This window comes from Trichomycterus rosablanca, chromosome 24, assembly GCF_030014385.1.
Source record: "Trichomycterus rosablanca isolate fTriRos1 chromosome 24, fTriRos1.hap1, whole genome shotgun sequence".
Taxonomy (NCBI): domain Eukaryota; kingdom Metazoa; phylum Chordata; class Actinopteri; order Siluriformes; family Trichomycteridae; genus Trichomycterus; species Trichomycterus rosablanca.
In genome coordinates, this window is record NC_086011.1 from 8,571,213 (window position 1) to 8,589,832 (window position 18,620).

At 42.5% G+C, this 18,620-nt stretch overlaps 1 protein-coding gene across 1 annotated transcript in view; it reads right to left on the reverse strand.

Moving 5' to 3' along the window:
• lrrn2 (leucine rich repeat neuronal 2) overlaps positions 1-18,257 on the reverse strand; it is a 61,995-nt gene extending 43,738 nt beyond the window's left edge. Inside the window, exon 1 of the mRNA XM_062986718.1 lies at positions 18,097-18,257. The gene's annotated coding sequence lies outside the window, so the exon portion shown is untranslated. The remainder of the gene's footprint in view (positions 1-18,096) is intronic.
• Positions 18,258-18,620: the final 363 nt, after the last annotated feature.

An 18,620-nucleotide genomic window follows, 5' to 3' on the forward strand; every position in this document is an offset into this window, starting at 1 on the left:
ATTACTGACTGTAGTTCATCCGTTTCTCGGCATGCTTTGTTAGCCCCTTTTTATGCTGTTCTTCAATGGTCAGGACTCTCCCTGGACACTGGTATTATTTAGGTGGTGGATCATTCTCAACACTGCAATGACACTGACATAGTGGTGGTGTGTTAGTGTGTGTTGTGCTGGTATAAGTGGATCAGACACAGCAGCGCTGTCCCTGCTGAACTGAGAATAGTCCACCAACCAAAAACATCCAGCCAACAGCGCCCTGTAGACAGCGTCCTTTGACCATGGATGAAGGTCTAGAAGATGACCAACTCAAACCGCAGCAATAGATGAGCGATCATCTTTGGTGGACCAACTAGGTAGGAGTGTCTAATAGAGTGGACAGTGAGTGGACACTGTATTTAAAAACTCCAGCAGCGCTGCTGTGTCTGATCCACTCATACCAGCACAACATACACTAACACACCACCACCATGTCAGTGTCAGTGCAGTGCTGAGAATGATCCACTACCTAAATAATACCTGCTCTGTGGGGGTCCTGGCCATTGAAGAACAGGGTAAAAGCAGGCTAAAAAACATGCAGAGCAAAAAGAGTTAATGCACATGACCTGGATAATACCATTCCTACAGTGAAACACGGTGGTGGCAGCATCATGTTATGTGGGAGCCATTCATCATCACCCATCATCATCAAAGAGCAAACTAACTAACTGGGGTGACAGTTCAGCTCTCAACATGACAAGAAGTGGCCCAACCTCAGTCTAGACTTAAACCCCAGCAAACAACTGGGGTAAACTACCCAAATCCAGATGTGTACTGTTTGTAGAGATTCCTGATGACATTTCAGCATTATGGGTAACTAAGTGGAGATTGGTGCGCTATTATATCCATTCAAAATCAAACCCATAACGCAAACTGTGCAAAACCTCAAGGTGTCTGAATAATTTATTTAAGCAGCACCCGGATCTTTCCGGAGCATTGCCGTTCATCACTAATTAAGCAATAAAACATGAGAGGGAGTGTGTTATCACGAATAACATCACGGCTGTGATTCGGTCGCAGTAGATCATCACAGCCTTGATGTTATTCGCGATAACACACGACCTCAAGTGTTCTATTGCTTTTATACAACAGTTTTTACAAAATAAAGAAAGAAAATAAATCAAAGAAGCCCTGAATTTCATAATAAATATGCTTTAATATTGACAATACCTTCCACCAAAAAGTAGTTCCACAACGAATATAAAGTTTAACACTACAAAGCAGACATCCCAGGTTGCAAAAACTCATTTCAGGAAGGTAAGAAGAACAAGAAGAAAAAGGCAAGAACCTCCGAAGGGAAAAAAAAGAAATAAAAAACCTCTTGCACACACCAAAGGATATGGGTGATAACAGAACTTTTAGGAGCGGCTAACTGGGCTATTAAGCTAACTGTTCACGTTACAAACACTTTAATGTTCCCTACATAGTGCACTATATTGTGTATCAGATCACGGATTTATGTTCCCTACACAGTGCGCTAGATTGTATATCAGATAACGGATTTAAAACGCGATCGGTGTCGCCTGCGTGCGCGTTTGTGTGCATGAAGCTTGTCGTTACTGGCAACGCGTCAGCGGAGTAATACAGTTGTGGCGTGAAAAGGCCGTGCTGTTATCACGAATATCAGCATATTAGAACGCTTCTCAACCAATCAGATTGTAAGGTCAGAACTAACTGTTGTATAATCCATGCTAACACACTCCTCACCTCTTAACGGTGCCTCCGCTTCATTTTCTACATCATTCATTTTAAAGGTGATTCCGAACGAGCAATAAAAGGAAGACGCTGCGGCGAATGGCGTGCGGAGGATTCGCTGCTGCCATGATTATTCAGGCAGGGAAGTTCAAAAGGATTCGGGGGAGTGTTTTTTTTTTCTGACGGCTGTGGATCGTGAGATCGCGTGTGGGCGCTCGCGTCGCTGATAAAGGAGGCAGGAGCGGGCGCAAGCCTAAATGTCCCATTAGCATGCCGAGCTGCGGGAGACGTGTTAAAAAATGCAGAGGGATAAACTCTTTAACTGCAGCAGAGGGAAATCAGAGACAGTCTCTCCTTGTTTCTACACTCACTGTACATTTTATCAGCACTTTGTAGTTCTACAGTACAATTACTGACTGTAGTCCATCTGTTTCTCTACATACTTTTTTTATCTGCTTTCACCCTGTTCTTCAATGGTCAGGACCCCCACAGGACCACCACAGAGCAGGTATTATTTGGGTGGTGCACTGACACTGACATGGTGGTGGTGTGTTAGTGTGTTGTGCTGGTATGAGTGGTTAAATACCGTGTCCACTCACTGTCCACTCTATTAGCCACTCCTACCTAGTTGGTTCACCTTGTAGATGTAAAGTCAGAGACGATCGCTCATCTATTGCTGATGTAGACCTTCATTATTTACATTTACATTTTTAGCATTTAGCAGACGCTTTTATCCAAAGCGACTTACACAATGAGCAGAACACGATGAGCAATTGAGGGTTAAGGGCCTTGCTCAGGGACCCAACAGTGGCAACTTGGTGGTGGCAGTGCTTGAACCGGCAACCTTCTGTTTACTAGTCCAGTACCTTAACCACTGAGCTATCACTGACCCTTCATTATTGGTCATGAGATGCTGCCCATGGGCACTGTTGGCTGGATGTTTTAGGTTGGTGGACAATTCTCAGTCCAGCAGTGACAGTGAGGTGTTTAAAAACTCCAGCAGCGCTGCTGTGTCTTATCCACTCATACCAACACAACACACACTAACACACCACCACCATGGCAGTGTCACTGAAGTATTACCCAAGTAATACCTACTCTGTAGTGGTCCTGTGGGGGTCCTGACCATTGAAGAACAGCATGAAAGTGGGCTAACAAAGCATGCCGAGAAACAGATGGACTACAGTCAGTAATTGTAGAACTATAAAGTTCTTCTATGGTAAGTGGAGCTGATAAAATGGACAGTGAGTGTAGAAACAAGGAGGTGGTTTTAATGTTATGGCTGATCTGTGTATGTTAATAGGTCTTTGACAGGTGACGTAAAACGTAGGGCAGTTGTAGCCTATCGATTAAATTACTGGTCTATTAATTAGAAGGTTGCTGGTTCAAGCCCCACCACTGCCAGACCCTTAACCCTCAATTGACTGTATACTGTCACATCACTGTAAGTCGCTTTGGATAAAGGCGTCTGCTAAATACCATAAATGTAAACTGTAAAACTGAAGTGGATTGTGGGTAAGCTGCAATTTTGGAGGTTTTCAGTGGGCAAGTCTGTGGGCAAGTAATCGCCCATCTGCCACGCCCGTTTTTCGCCCCCATTCACTTCCATTCTTTTTTTGAAAGTTAGAGATACAGTATGTACGCCGTTCCAACTCTAAATCGTCCGACCCGTCGATGACACCGAGACATGGATACAATTTTTGGATAGACACACCCGCCCATCCGCCACGCCCATATTTTCACCCCATTCACTTCCATATATTTTTCAAAATCGTCCGGCCCGTTGATGACATTGCGGCATAAATACAGCATTTGGATATGCCCACCCGCCCATCTGCCACGCCTGTTTTTTCACCCCGTTCACTTCCATTCAGTTTTCGAAAGTTTGAGATATCTACGCCGTTCCAACTCTAATTCGTACAGCCCATTGATGACACCCCGACATGGATACAATTTTTGAATACGCACACCCGCTGCACTGCAATCACACTCGCATTTTCTTCAGGAAATGCAACTCTCTAGTTCAATTTATAAGTGTTATTTAATATGGCCCTACATATAATACAAACCCTAATGTATATTATGTACTTGAAATGCTAGCTGGATGTTTAATATTCAGGTTAAAATTAAGTTAGCTTTAAGGGAATGTGTTCATACGCTTGTATTGTGGACAGTATCTGCCAGTTTGCAGTTCAAGACCATGCCAAGTTTCTGGACTAGCAGTCCTCGCCAACACTAACCCACTACCAGGAAGGCAAAAATCTCTCACTGCGCCTCTCACTGAGTCTCCACTTCCTTTTTACACAAGCGTTAAACCCCATCATGGCACTAACGGTGCAAAACAGTGTTCAGGAAATTATCTTGGCATGATCCCTTAAATGACAAATTAGTTTTCGTTGGTGCGCTGTTCCATCCCAGGCGCTCAGACCTCCCACCGATCAATTTGCTGTATGTTATGAGTCTTACTAGAGCGACCCATGAAGGGGGGCACGGTATTTCATCAGCACCTCAAGCAGGCGAGGAAATAATGGAGCGATCGGAGAAATAAAGCACATGATAGCACATGAGCTGATATGCTGGCAAGACCACCCTATGGATTAGGAGATCTAGGCTGGTGAAAGTGCCTCCTTCTTATATTAAATAATACTATAATTATTTTTCTCATTTAAATGGCTCAATGAATCAGACAGGGAGAGCGTGTTCACAGCGAATGTGTGCCACATCCAATTAAACGGAAGACGTCGGGGTTAAAATAAAACAGACCGGGGTGAGTTTTACTGGTTGGATTGATGGCACACCCATCGGCGCGTTCGTGCCTGCCAACGTTCATTGCCGTCTTTGTGCGTTCAGTAAATAAAACAGGCGCCCAGTTTTAATTGAAAGTATATACAGCCAGCTGTGCGCACCTCTGCTTTTGCCAAGATTTAAGTCCCACTGAATTGAAAATGATGTTTTTAGAGGCTTAAAATATGGGTCAGATGGTTCATCGTGGTGCGAAGTCATTAATTGAGTTGGCACGATTTCTTGCGGTTTGAATTCTGACCAATCAGACGTAACCATGAGACAAAATTCTGCCAAAGGAAATGTCATATATGGATCCAACTAGTGACTTATTGTGTATGTACAAAACAGTACATCTATAAAACTAATTTGCAATTTACAACCCCAAATCAGAAAAAGTTGGGACAGCATGGACAATGCAAATTTCATGTTTTGTCTGCTCAACTTCATTTCACTTATTAATAAACATCCATTCCTGCAATTCAGGCCAGCAACACATTCCAAAAAAAAGTTGGGACGGTAAAGCATTTACCACTTTGTAATGTTGCCATTCCTTTTTACCACACTTAAAAGACGTTTTGGCACCGATTATACCAAGCGAACTAGTGTTTCAGGTTTTATTTTATCCCATTCTTCATATTTTCTATTGGGGACAGGTCAGGACTGCAGGCAGGCCAGTCCACTACCCGTACTCTCTTGTGCAGCATGTGGTTTTGCACTGTATTGTTGAAAAATGCATGGACGTCCCTGGAAAGATGACGTCTTGAAGGCAGCACATGTTGCTCTAAGATCTCAATGTACTTTTCTGCATTAATGCTGCATCACAGAAGTGTAAATGACCTTTGTCAAAGGCACTGACACAGCCCCATACCATGACAGACCCTGGCTTTTGGACTTGTCGCTGATAACTTGCCTGGATGGTCCTTTTCATCTTTGGTCCGGAGCACACGGCGTCCTGGAATTCTGATTTATCTGACCACAATACACGTTTCCACTGTGTGATGGTCCATCCTAGATGCCTCCGAGCCCAGAGAAGTAGACGCCGCTTCTGGACATGGTTAACATAAGGCTTCTGTTTTGCATAGTAAAGTTTAAGTGGCATTTGTGCATGTAACTCTGTATTATAGTGCCTGACAAAGGTTTGCCAAAGTAATCCCTTACCCATGTGGTTATATCAGCTATTGTTGAGTGGCGGTTCTTGATGCAGTGCCGTCTGAGGGATCAAAGATCACTGGCGTTCAGGTTAAGCTTGTGCTCTTGGCCTTTACGCACTGAAATTCCTCCTGATTCCTTGAATCGTTTGAGGATTTTATGCACTGTAGAGGGAGAAATATGCAAATCCCCTTCAATCTTTATTTAAGGTACATTGTTTTTAAACAGTTCAATAATTGTGTCACGCATTTGTTGACAAACTGGAGATCCTCTGATCATCTTTGCTCATCAAAAACTCAGCCTTTCCTGGATGCTGCTTTTGTACCAAATCATCACATCATTATTAAGTTTTTTTCACCTCATTACTAGCCCTAAATTGCCCCCGTCTCAACTTTTTTTGGAATGTGTTGCAGGCCTGAAATGCAGGAATGAATGTTTATTAACAAATGAAATGAAGTTGAGCAGACAAAGATAAAACATCTTACGTTTAAACTGTCTGCAATTAAATAAAAGTCAAAGTAAATATAAGGGACACACTGTCCCAACTTTTTCTGCATTGGGGTTGTATATTGCTGATATTATATTGCTGCGTTGAGCCTCCTATCGCCAACCTAGTGTTTCCCGTCCATGACAAATCTGGAGACTCTGGGAGGTCGTAGGTGGGTGGTCAGTCTGGCACCGCACACATACGGCTCATGGCGAACTGGCTCATGTCACAGAAACAGGAAGGGGGTCGGGATCCGGGACGAGGCGTCTCCTCCCAGGACTGTCAGTAGTCATTGATGTCAGGTGACGCTCCGGGGAAGAGACTGCTCATTAGGTTCGCCTCGATTTCCCCGAACCGTCCCGGATGGAGAGAACAACGTTCAATTTGTGTCAGTCATTAGGGCTGTTATTTCCAGTGACACTCAGCAGAGGGGTATGGCGGCCACGTTGCCCGGAATAATGAAAATTACAAGTCTGCATGAGAGGAGAGGGCAGATTTCCTGTGGGGTTGACACCCAGGCATACGGGTGTTGGAGAGAAAGGAAAGGAAGGAGAGTGTGACTGTGTGTGGGTTGAATATAACCACCACATGGTTGATGCCTAGAGAAGAATTTAGCTCAAACTTTCTAAGGTGTGTTGAATCTGTGTGGTACATCAATTTAGCTGGTTATTTACCTGAGGAAATGGTGATTTTTGTTGGCAACCATTAAAAAAATCGTCCTCTGGCAAAGCACTGTCCCTAATTACTGTACGATTATGCATGTTACTGTAAATTACACACTGATAAGCCAAAACATTAGCACCAAACCTGCAAAAATGCACATAACAATGGATATATGGTCACTCATAAAGACCTGACTGACTTTAATAAGCCAAATCATAATGGCCAAGACAACTGGGTTGAAGTATCTCGCAACAAGCCATGGTCAGCACAGATGTGTGATGACGCTACATAGTCTCAGACCAGTCAAACTGTCCATGCTGGTCCACCTACAATGGGCATGGAGACATCAGAATTGGACATCAAATCAATGGAAGAAGGTTGACCGGTCCAGCGAATTCTGGTCTCTCCAAGATCATGTGGAAGAGGTAGCACCAGGATGCACTCTAGGATGGTCCACCTTACAATGAACAGAACTTGAAGGACCTGCTGGTATGGAGTTCATGTCTCAGTAGGTCAGAGCTGTTTGACAACATATTAGGTTGGTGGTTCTAATGTTTTGGCCCATCAAACAATCATTAATTTCGATTCCATTGATTAGTAAGGCAAGGAATTAATTGTCCGATTGCAACCAATCTGTTCCACAGTGAAAACACACGTGAACAGTAAATAATTCATCTGTCATTTTAAAAACAACCATCTGTTATTATTGCATAATTGTTCTTGTCTTTTCTTTATTAATTTGCTTCACTTTCTTGCATAAAAAATATACGTTTCATGATTAGCTGGAATACTGGATAGACTTATTCAGTAAGTCATACAATATTGTTTAATTGCTGTTAAGGTTAGCAAGTAGTGTGACTTGGTTTGAACCTTGGTTTGCTCTGTATTACATGTTTGCCCTTCATCTTTATAAACAAATGCCTAGAGTTGGATTAGACGTTTCTAAATGACCCACAGGCCCTGCAACAGATCGTTTCACTGTCCATTGTACGTTACCAGCCGATACTTAAGACTGAGTAAATAAACAATGATGGTTTGGTTGCTATAGGATGGATGGATGGATGGATGGATGGGTGGATGGATGGATGGATGGATGGATGGGTGGGTGGGTGGGTGGATGGATGGATGGATGGATGGATGGGTGGGTGGGTGGGTGGATGGATGGATGGATGGATGGATGGATGGATGGATGGATGGATGGATGGATGGATAGATAGATAGATAGATAGATAGATAGATAGATAGATAGATAGATAGATAGATAGATAGATAGATAGATAGATAGATAGTCAAGTCAAGTCAAGTCAACTTTATTTATATAGCGCTTTTTACAATAGACATTGTCTCAAAGCAACTTTACAAAATCCAGGACCAACAGATACAAAATAGATAGATAGATAGATAGATAGATAGATAGATAGATAGATAGAACTAAGCGAGTAAGTGCTAAAACAAACATCTATAGATGGATGGATGGATGGATGGATAGATATATAGAACTAAGTGAGTAAGTGCTAAAACAAACATCTATGGATGGATGGATGGATTAAACTAAGTTAGTAAGTGCTAAAATATGAAATTAAATGGATGGATAAATGATAGATAGATTAGATAGATAGATAGATAGATAGATAGATAGATAGATAGATATATAGATAGATAGATAGATAGATAGATAGATAGATAGATAGATAGATAGATAGATAGATAGATAGATAGATAGATAGATAGATAGATAGATAGATAGATAGAACTAAGCGAGTAAGTGCTAAAACAAACATCTATAGATGGATGGATGGAAAAGTGGATGGATGGATGGAAGGATGGAAGAATGGATGGAAGGATGGATGGGTGGATGGATGGAAGGATGGAAGAATGGATGGATTAAACTAAGCTAGTAAGTGCTCAAATATGAAAATAAATGGACAGATTAAACTAAAATCTAATTATAAAACAAAGCAAATAAAATATAAACAATGTTGGCAGCTGATTATAATATAAAAATAAAAATAAATCTGAAATATATTACTGAAAAATTTCATATATCTGCCATTAATATTAGAAAACCTTACTAAAGGACTTCAATACAAATGTATGAATATTTAGCACTTTTAAACACTATTATACAGTTTAAAGAAGTATAAACGTTAAACGAAAGTGACTAAAATGATAAAGCAGTTATTAGCCAAACAGCTTTGTGACCATTATAAATATAAATCCAGCCAGTCTAGGGAATAAACACATTCCCTCACTGCACATGAAGTCTACCTCGCTGATAATAAACATGTATTCACCTCTTGCGCTTCTCAGCAGTAGATGAAAATTTAATGCTTGACTAGGGCCGCCACAATTCAAGCAAACCGACTTCATAAATATCTATTTTACATAGACAGATTATCGGCCTTCACACACGACCTCGCTCGATCCATAATACCGAGGAGAATTAGGGAATCCGTGCATGTTTATTTATGTGTGAGAACGCCCGTGCCCGTGCGAAACCCGCGCCACAAAATCACCTCATCGTCTGATTGTGAGTCACATCCCTGTAATTGAATTTACCAGTGTAGCTTATGAATTATTCATCTTTGTACATTGTGACATTACACGAGCGCTCGGAGCCACAGGCAGCGGCGGCAGTCAATCTTCTACTTACGGCGTGACGTTCTGGAAGTCTCCGAGCCGTCGTCTCATTGCCCCTGCCAGCGGTTTGACTCTTAACTACTGTGGCAGGTAGTCTTAATGAATCCTACGGTGACTTTGTCTCTGTATAATGATTTTCTGTTTTCTAATACCCACAAAACAGAGGAATTGTACCATCATGACCATTTTAAGTGTATCAGAATTTAGGAATATTCTGTTACATTAGCAAGCAGGCTAGCTAACTGCTAACTGTTAGATTACATTTACATTGTGTGTATTTAGCAGACGCTTTTATCCAAAACGGCATACAGTTCTGTGACAGTGTACAGTCTAAGCAATTGAGGGTTAAGGGCCTTGCTCAAGGGCCCAACAGTGGCAACCTGGAAGGGGTGGGGCTTGAACCAGTGACCTTTCCATTACTAGTCCAGTAACTTAACCACTAGGCTACAACTGCCCTAGTGCAGCACTAGCATACTGGATTAGGGTACTGGACTAGTAATCAAAAAGTTGCTGGTTTGAGCCCCAGCAACTGCCAAGATGGCACAGTTACTAAGGGTACTGGACTAGTAATCAAAACGTTGCTGCTTTGAGCCCAACAACTGCAAGATGCCACGGTTGGTTAGGGTTCTGGACTAGGGTACTGACCTAGTAATCAAAACATTGCTGGATCGAGCCCCAAGACTGTCAAGATGCCACGGTTGGTCAGGGTACTGGATTAGGGTACTAGACTACTAATCAAAAAGTTCCTGGTTCAAGCCCAACCACTGCCAAGATGCCATGGTTGCTAAGGGTACTGGACTAGTAATAAAAACGTTGCTGGTTCGAGCCCCACCAACTGCCAACATGCCATGGTTGGTTAGGGTTCTGGATTATGGTACTGGACTAGTAATCAAAAAAGTTGCTGGTTTTAGCCCCAAGACTGCCAAGATGCCACGGTTGGTCAGGGTACTGGATTAGGGTACTAGACTACTAATCAAAAAAGTTGCTGGTTTGAGCCCCAAAACTGCCAAGATGCCATGGTTGGTCAGGGTTCTGAATTAGGGTACTGAACTAGTAATCAAAACGTTGCTGGTTCGAGCCCCAAGACTGCCAAGATGCCATGGTTGCTAGGGGTACTGGACTAGGGTACTGGATTAGTAATCAAAAAAGTTGCTGGTTCGAGCCCCAAGACTGCCAAGATGCCATGGTTGGTCAGATTACTGGATTAGGGTACTGGACTAGTAAACAGAAGGTTGCCGGTTCAAGCCCCGCCACCACCAAGTTGCCACTGTTGGGTCCCTGAGCAAGGCCCTTAACCCTCAATTGCTCATTGTGTTCAGCTCATTGTGTAAGTCGCTTTGGATAAAAGCGTCTGCTAAATGCTGAAAATGTAAATGTAAATGTAACAACTGCCAAGATGCCACGGTTGGTTAGGGTACTGGACTAGTAATCAAAACTTTGCTGGTTCGAGCCACAAGACTGCCAATATGCCACGGTTGGTTAGGGTTCTGGATTAGGGTACTGGACTAGTAACCAAAACATTGCTGGTTCAAGCCACAAGACTGCCAATATGCCACGGTTGGTTAGGGTTCTGGATTAGGGTACTAGACTACCAATCAAAAAGTTGCTGGTTTGAGCCCCAAAACTGCCAAGATGCCACGGTTGGTCAGGGTACTGGATTAGGGTACTAGACTACTAATCAAAAAGTTGCTGGTTCGAGCCCCAAGACTGCCAAGATGCCACGGTTGGTCGGGGTACTGGACTAGTAATCAAAACGTTGCTGGTTCAAGCCCCAAGACTGCCACGATGCCATGGTTGGTTATGGTACTGGATTAGGGTACTGGACTAGTAATCAAAATGTTGCTGGTTCGAGCCCCAAGACTGCCAAGATGCCACAATCAATTGAATTAAACCAATTAAATTGGACAGTCGTAACTTAGTGGTTAGAGCTTTGGGTTACCAAGTAGAAAGTTGTGGTTTTGGATTGCAATGGTTCTGCCATGCAGTCACTGTTAGGTCCTTAAACAAGGACCTTAATCCTCTCGGACTATGCACTATAACCCTAGCCAACAGCTCTTATACTCTTATACACAAGCAAATACCAGCAGTTTTGGAATGCTATGTTTGGTTGTGTGTGTGTGGAAGCATGACTTCTATACACCCTATACATCAGGCAACGTGTAGGAATTTATTGTGACAGATGTTGTTGAGACAGCACGATTTCCCTATCAGTCAAACGTCTTTGATGATGGCATTTCGGTGTCACCCTTTTGTCCTTGTTGACGAGCCTAGGCAACACTAGCAGTATAGCTATTTCACAACAGATAGCTCTGGATTTCCGGGCCAATCTTGTTTCACATGATGCTTAAAAGAGAGCCAGGTATAGAGAGAAGGGTGAAGGAAGGTCAGCTATTACCCATAATCCTTAAAGCTTACATGATTTATTAGAAATAAAGAGGAATAAAATGCTAATCCTTACTTAATCTACGTAGTCTCTCCTAATTACATGAACCAGGTTCTTGTTCTTATTTTCCAACATTTTTAATGATTTAAATGATTTAATATCTCTGGGATTGACTTGAGGTAATAAAAAAGGGATTACAGCAGCAAAATGATGATTCGGTCTTACTATATATACATACACTGATCAGACATAACATTATGACCACCTCCTTGTTTCTACACTTACTGTCCATTCTATCAGCTCCACTTACCATATAGAAGTCTGCTTTCACCCTGTTCTGCAATGGTCAGGACCCCCACAGGACCACCACAGTGTAGGTATTATTTGGGTGGTGGATCATCCTCAGCACTGCAGTGACACTGACATGGTGGTGGTGTGTTAGTGTGTGTTGTGCTGATGGAGTTTTTAAACACCTCACTGTCACTGCTGGACTGAGAATAGTCCACTAACCAAAAACATCCAGCCAACAGCGCCCCGTGGGCAGCGTCCTGTGACCACTGATGAAGGTTTACATCTACAAGGTGGACCAACTAGGTAGGAGTGTCTAATAGAGTGGACAGTGAGTGGACACTGTATTTAAAAACTCCAGCAGCGCTGCAGTGTCTGATCCACTCATACCAGCACAACACACACGAACACACCACCACCATGTCAGTGTCAGTGCAGTGCTGAGAATGATCCACCACCCAAATAATACCTGCTCTGTGGTTGTCCTGTGGGGGTCCTGACCATTGAAGAACAGGGTGGATTGTTTTAGTTGGTTTAGTTTCAGCCAATTCATTACTCTTCTGTTGAGCCAAACTCTTTGCTTCCTAAGTTTCCTGATGATTGTGATGCATGGAGTTCAGGAGGTTGGTTCAAGTACTCCAGACTTTTTCCTTTCTTTGCTCTTGAGTCCAATTTGCATCACCTTCAGTCTTCATCATGTACACCAGCTAGCACTGTTGGGTTATAGTCTAGGCTGCTCTTAGTCACACACCCTGAATTTGCCTTACAGTGTCCATACATCTTGCTTCACCGCTAACAGTAAGTAAGACAAGTCATTATTTACCAGCATCACTGATCAATATCCTACATTGACCCGGGTTCTGTAGTTCCCAGAACCCTGTCACCTCTGAGAGAAAAGCCGTGCCTGAAAGAAGTCAAGTCAAATTTATTTGTATAGCGCTTTTACAATAGTCATTGTCTCAAAGCAAATTTACAGAATCCAGGACCGACAGACCAAAACCCCCTGTTGAGCAAGCCGAGGGTGACAGTGGCAACAAAGGACCCCCTTAAAATTACTTAAAGAAACCTGTCACTGTGCCTAAGTCAAACTGACTACCCTTGGGGCAATGCTTTATAAGCCTTTCTAAGACTATACTAGGCTGATTGTACTCCCTCTACAACTTCTAGCTGTTGGAACTTCTTGAGCTTATTCTACCAAGTATTCGTTCTCTGATTTGCTTTTTTCTTTAGGTTGTAACTTGCTGCAGGATTGATTTAGTTGGTTTAGTTTCAGCCAATTAATTACTCTTCTGTTGAGCCAAACTCTTTGCTTCTTAAGTTTCCTGATAATTATATTGCATAGAGTCCAGGAGGTTGGTTCAAGCAATCTGGACTTCTTCCTTTCTTTGCTCTTGAGTCCAGTTTGCATCACCATCACCATGTACACCAGCTAGCACTGTTGGGTTGTGGTTCAAGCCCAGTGCTCTTATTTTTATTTCTAGAGTCACCCACCCTGAATTTGCCTACAGTGTCCATACACTGTCCTAACAGTAAGTAAGACAAGTCATTATTTACCAGCGTCACTGATCAATATCCTACATTGACCCGGGTTCTGTAGTTAAACTGGCACATCTGGGAGAAAAGCCATACCCGAAAACAGCCTGTGTCAACTTTCTAATCACAGAGGCATCTATTACTATTGACTGATTCGTAGAATTCCTCTTTTAGCCTCTCTCTCCCGCATCCGCTCAACCTTCCCTCTCCCTTGTTCCCCCTTGTCAGTGCCGTTAACGCCTCGTTGTTAACTGCACTGACACTGGAAGGATTTAACAGATGTTTTCTGCGGGAACTGTAACATCACTCACTTACCTGCAATATGAAGACATCGCTAAGAATCCCACGAGAACAACATGCCTTAAACAATACACACAGCGTAGCAGTGCAGGGATGGAAGTTTAGTCATTTGTGGATTGCATGTGTTAATTGTCACAGCTGCTCAGTCAGCCCCAAAGTGGTTTTATTTTTGGGATGCTCTGCCATGCCATTTGCTAGCCCCCCTAGAGAGTACTGACGGTGCTGAGCACAATGTAAAATAGCTGTTATCTGCTCGCCTACTGTGTTTTGTTACACAGCGATACACATTTAGCTAACCATTAGTGTAAGTATTTTATTAATATGTATTTATGTATTTTTACTAACTGCTTCATCCTGGTCAGATTTGCATGTAAACACTAGGTGCAGGCAAGGAATACAAACTGGACAGGGCTCTAATTTACCTCAGGGTAACAATCACAACTAGGGGGTAACACTAGGGGTAACTAAGGTTGCGCGTTGTGAGGAATATCATCAGGGAATAGTATCTGGTGCTCACCACGTAGTATCTGGTGCTCATCACATAGTATCTGGTGCTCACCCTTTAGTATCTGGTGCGTACCACATAGTATCTGGTGTGCACCACTTAGTATCTGGTGCACACCACTTAGTATCTGGTGCACACCACATAGTATCTGGTGCGCACCACTTGGTATCTGGTGCTCACCACATAGTATCTGGAGCTCACCACTTAGCATCTGGTGCTCACCACTTTGTATCTGGTGGGTACCTCATAGTATCTGGTGCTCACCACGTAGAATCTGGTGCTCACCACTTAGTATCTGGTGCTCACCACTTAATATCTGGAGTGTACCTCATAGTATCTGGTGCGTACCACATAGTGTCTTTTGGATTCTACTATATATTGAGCTCTGAACAGTCTAGTATTGCACTAAGCAATCACAGTCAAATTACTGTAGCTCATTGGATTGCTCATATTGCCTAGCCTACGCTATAAAGACATGCGATTTCAAAACTTAATTGGGATTTTAATTTACATTAATGAGCTCTTGAAGCAGCCTGAAGATCCCAGGTGTAAGCAACGCTACACAATCCAAACAGTGCTCATCAGCTGTTACGAAATAGCTGTTATGAAACGTTTGTTGCATAGTCTAACTGCACATAAATGTTTTCTTATGTAAAAAAAAAAAAAGCACATCATAGACAGATCTGAAGCAGAACTGAACTGTTCCAACTGTGTTGGCCTCATTTGCATTATTATTGACTGTGTGGGGGAACAAGTTGGATCCTCTTTAATTATTGTATAAGTATGTAATGCCTTGAGATGGGATGCTGCCCTCATGCCCAGTGTTTTCAGAGGGTGGCAGACCCTCCACAAAATGCCATTACAGAAATGGATGACTCAGCTCTATAGCCAACCGACTCCCCAATTTGTAAATCATTTTACCATATTATGAGCATTCATAATGACAAATATATAGCTGAACTTCGTCAAGCAAGAAATAGATTCTTATTTTCCTTATATAATCATAACCACGGACAGAACTGAAGGCTAATCAACATTAGGATAAACAAATGATGCAATTATCTTTCCAGGCTGGTTGGCAGGCCAAGCCATGCGTTTAATCTCAGGGTACAATGTATTAGTGATTAGTTCATTTATTGCAGCACAGATATTTATGAGCCAAGTTGTTTGAACTCTAAACTTCGAGGTTGTTGCTGCAATCCATAATAATATGGCTTCTCTACATTAATAAATGTAATTAAATACAGTATTTATAGTTGTAAAATATGAATAATGTGGTCTGATCTCTTTGTAAGCCAAATCAATGGCCACCCTGGGTAAAACCTTGCCTCTGGTCACTGAATGTTCTCCTTATGTCCATATTGGTTTCATCCAACCTATCAAAATTCATTAGGTCGACTGACTGGCTGCTTAATACTGCTTTTAATTGTATGTAAGTACAGTTTTATCCAACATACCTTACAAGTGTGGCTTAATATGATGCAAGCATTGAGGGTTAAGGACCTTGCTCAGAGTTCCAGCACCAACAATGGCAACTTGGTACTGGTGGGGCTTGAACCAGCAGCCTTTTAATCAATAGGTCAGCATATTAAACAGTCTAGAGCTTACACTGCCCAAGTAAGTATATGGATAGACTGGTGTCATGTCTAACTGCGTTTTAGCCAAATGTATGCACCCCCCATCAAATATCTCATAAAATCTCACTGATCAGTAGCTACATGTAACATATTATTATCTATCATACATGTATAACAATGAGGAATAATATTAGACAATGTTGTAACTCTGACTTGACCCATCAAATCAATGTTCTTGTTGGTATTTATTGTGCATTCAAACGCCTATAAAGCTTCAGTCACAATATGTTTTTTACAATATGTCCAGTTCCTGACACAGCAATGCAGTCTCAAACCATTATGCACCCTTCATCATGCTTTACATGTGTCCAGTGTCCAGTACATCTACATGTTATCGTCCTGTTGTGCCCCTTTTTGTTTACTTAGTGCTCTTTTTGTCTGCATAAGTATTACTCCTGTTGAATTTTAATGCAACATGTTGTGCTCTTGGTGTGGTCCTAGCTAAATCTCTATTTGGTATAGTTTGTATTAAGGACTAATAGACACCTTCATATTCAAAATGCTTTTGTAGGTTTTTCAGCTTTATCTGTCTGACTTTGCTTGAAGCAAGATTTGGATATTGGGGGTCAAAGGGTCTAGGGCATGGCACCTCTATAACCCATATAACCATACTAGAGTTCCAGCACCAACAATGGCAATATGGAGGTGGTGGGGCTTGAACCAGCAACCTTCCAATCAATAGTTCAGTGTATTTAACAGTCTCGAGCTTACACTGCCCAAGTACTGTACATATATGGATGAGTGTGTGGACGGACTGGTGACATGTCTAAGTTGTGTGGTTGGGGAATGGTTTATGTAAACAGATCTTTCTTGAGAAGAGCAGATTTGGACATTAAGCACTTGTGCCCATGGCATGGCACCTCTACAACCCATACCGTTAATCTATTCCTATTAATTGGACCACAAAAATACCTTACAATTGTGACTGAATATGATGCAAGCATTGAGGGTTAAGTTCCTTGCTCAGGGTTCCAGCACCAACAATGGCAACCCTCCAATCAATATTCCAGTTCCTTTAGATTACATTTTTTGGCATTTAGCAGACGCCTTATCCAAAGCAAGTTACATTACAGTTACAGTATACCGTCTGAGAAATTGAGGGTTAGGGGCCTTGCTCAAGGGCCCAACAGCAGCATACTTGCAGTGTTGGGGCTAGAACAGGTGCAGTACCTTAACCACTAGGCTACAGTACCTTAAACAGTCTAGGACTGGTGTCATGTCTAAGCTGTGTGTTTGAGGAATGGTTAATATCAACAGATTTAGACATTAAGTACCCTTCTCCATGGCATGGCACCCTTTCAAGTCGTACCTCTCATCTATTCCTATTAATTGGACCACCTGATTTGAAGAATTTGCCAGCCCAGTGGGCAGTCCACTCACATCCAAGCATCCCCATGCATTTTATTTTGAACATCATGTCCTCTGTATATTTACGTGCCCAGTGACATGCCTGCCAGCCCATCCACTTGTCTGAAATTCAGCCATTCAACCTTACAACCCCATATACATATATAAAACATGTGAAGTGAGAAATGGGAAAAAGGGGAGGGCAGGATTACTGTGCAAATGCCAAAGCAACTGCGCCAACAGAGTAAAGCTCCAAGAGTAAAGAGTAAAGAAAAATAAAATTCGTTCTCGTGTGTACACACGTACACCCACGCACACGATGCGTTTAGTGGCACCCCTCAGACGCCCAAGCGCTCTGGCCATGAAATTTTAATGCGACATGAAGCGTGCTGCCAACTTATCGGTGGAATCAGAATTTACTCTATTCCTATGTATTTACTCTATTCCTATGTGCCCAGCATGCTGATGATGACTGACAACCAGCAAGTTGAGCTTGTTGAATTGTTCGCTCAATGTCAGCCTCCGTATGTGATGCCAAGCCATGATTACCTGACGATGCTTACACAACGTTTACACATCTATGACTTTATATTTCCATCGATACATAACACAGGTGTTCGGCAAGTTCAGAAAATGATGTAAAGTTTCTTACCCCCAAAGGACGGCAATCATCAATTGGCATCTCTCAGCGTAGCCTAGCGTTCTGTTCTTCTTTTCCTCCTCCTTTCTGCTGGCTTTTCCACGTTATTTAGGGTTGTTTTCGCTATGCCACACTAGCACACCAGCCAGAATTAAACACAGCTCCGTATTCAGCCCCTCAACCTAAAGCACTGGGTCTTTAATACTAACACTGTGTAGGCGTTCGACAGAGGATGGATTTGTGTTCTGTGCCCGCTGCTGTGTCGTTCTTCCTCTAATTCTCCCCCCCCCCCCTCTCTCTCCTCTCTCTATCTATCTGGCTTGCACTCGCAGGTCCTTTCTCTCTCTCTCTCTCTCGACTGTTACTGTTAGTGACGACCACTTGAACAGCATTGACAAAGTGAAGGCGAATACCCTCCCTCTTTCCCCACCTCACCCTTTTATAAACCCCTCGTTCTGTCCATTTCTTGCTCCCTCGCTAACCACTTTTACCCCTCATGTCCAGATCTCTCTATCAGGAAGGTGAAACCTGCTATT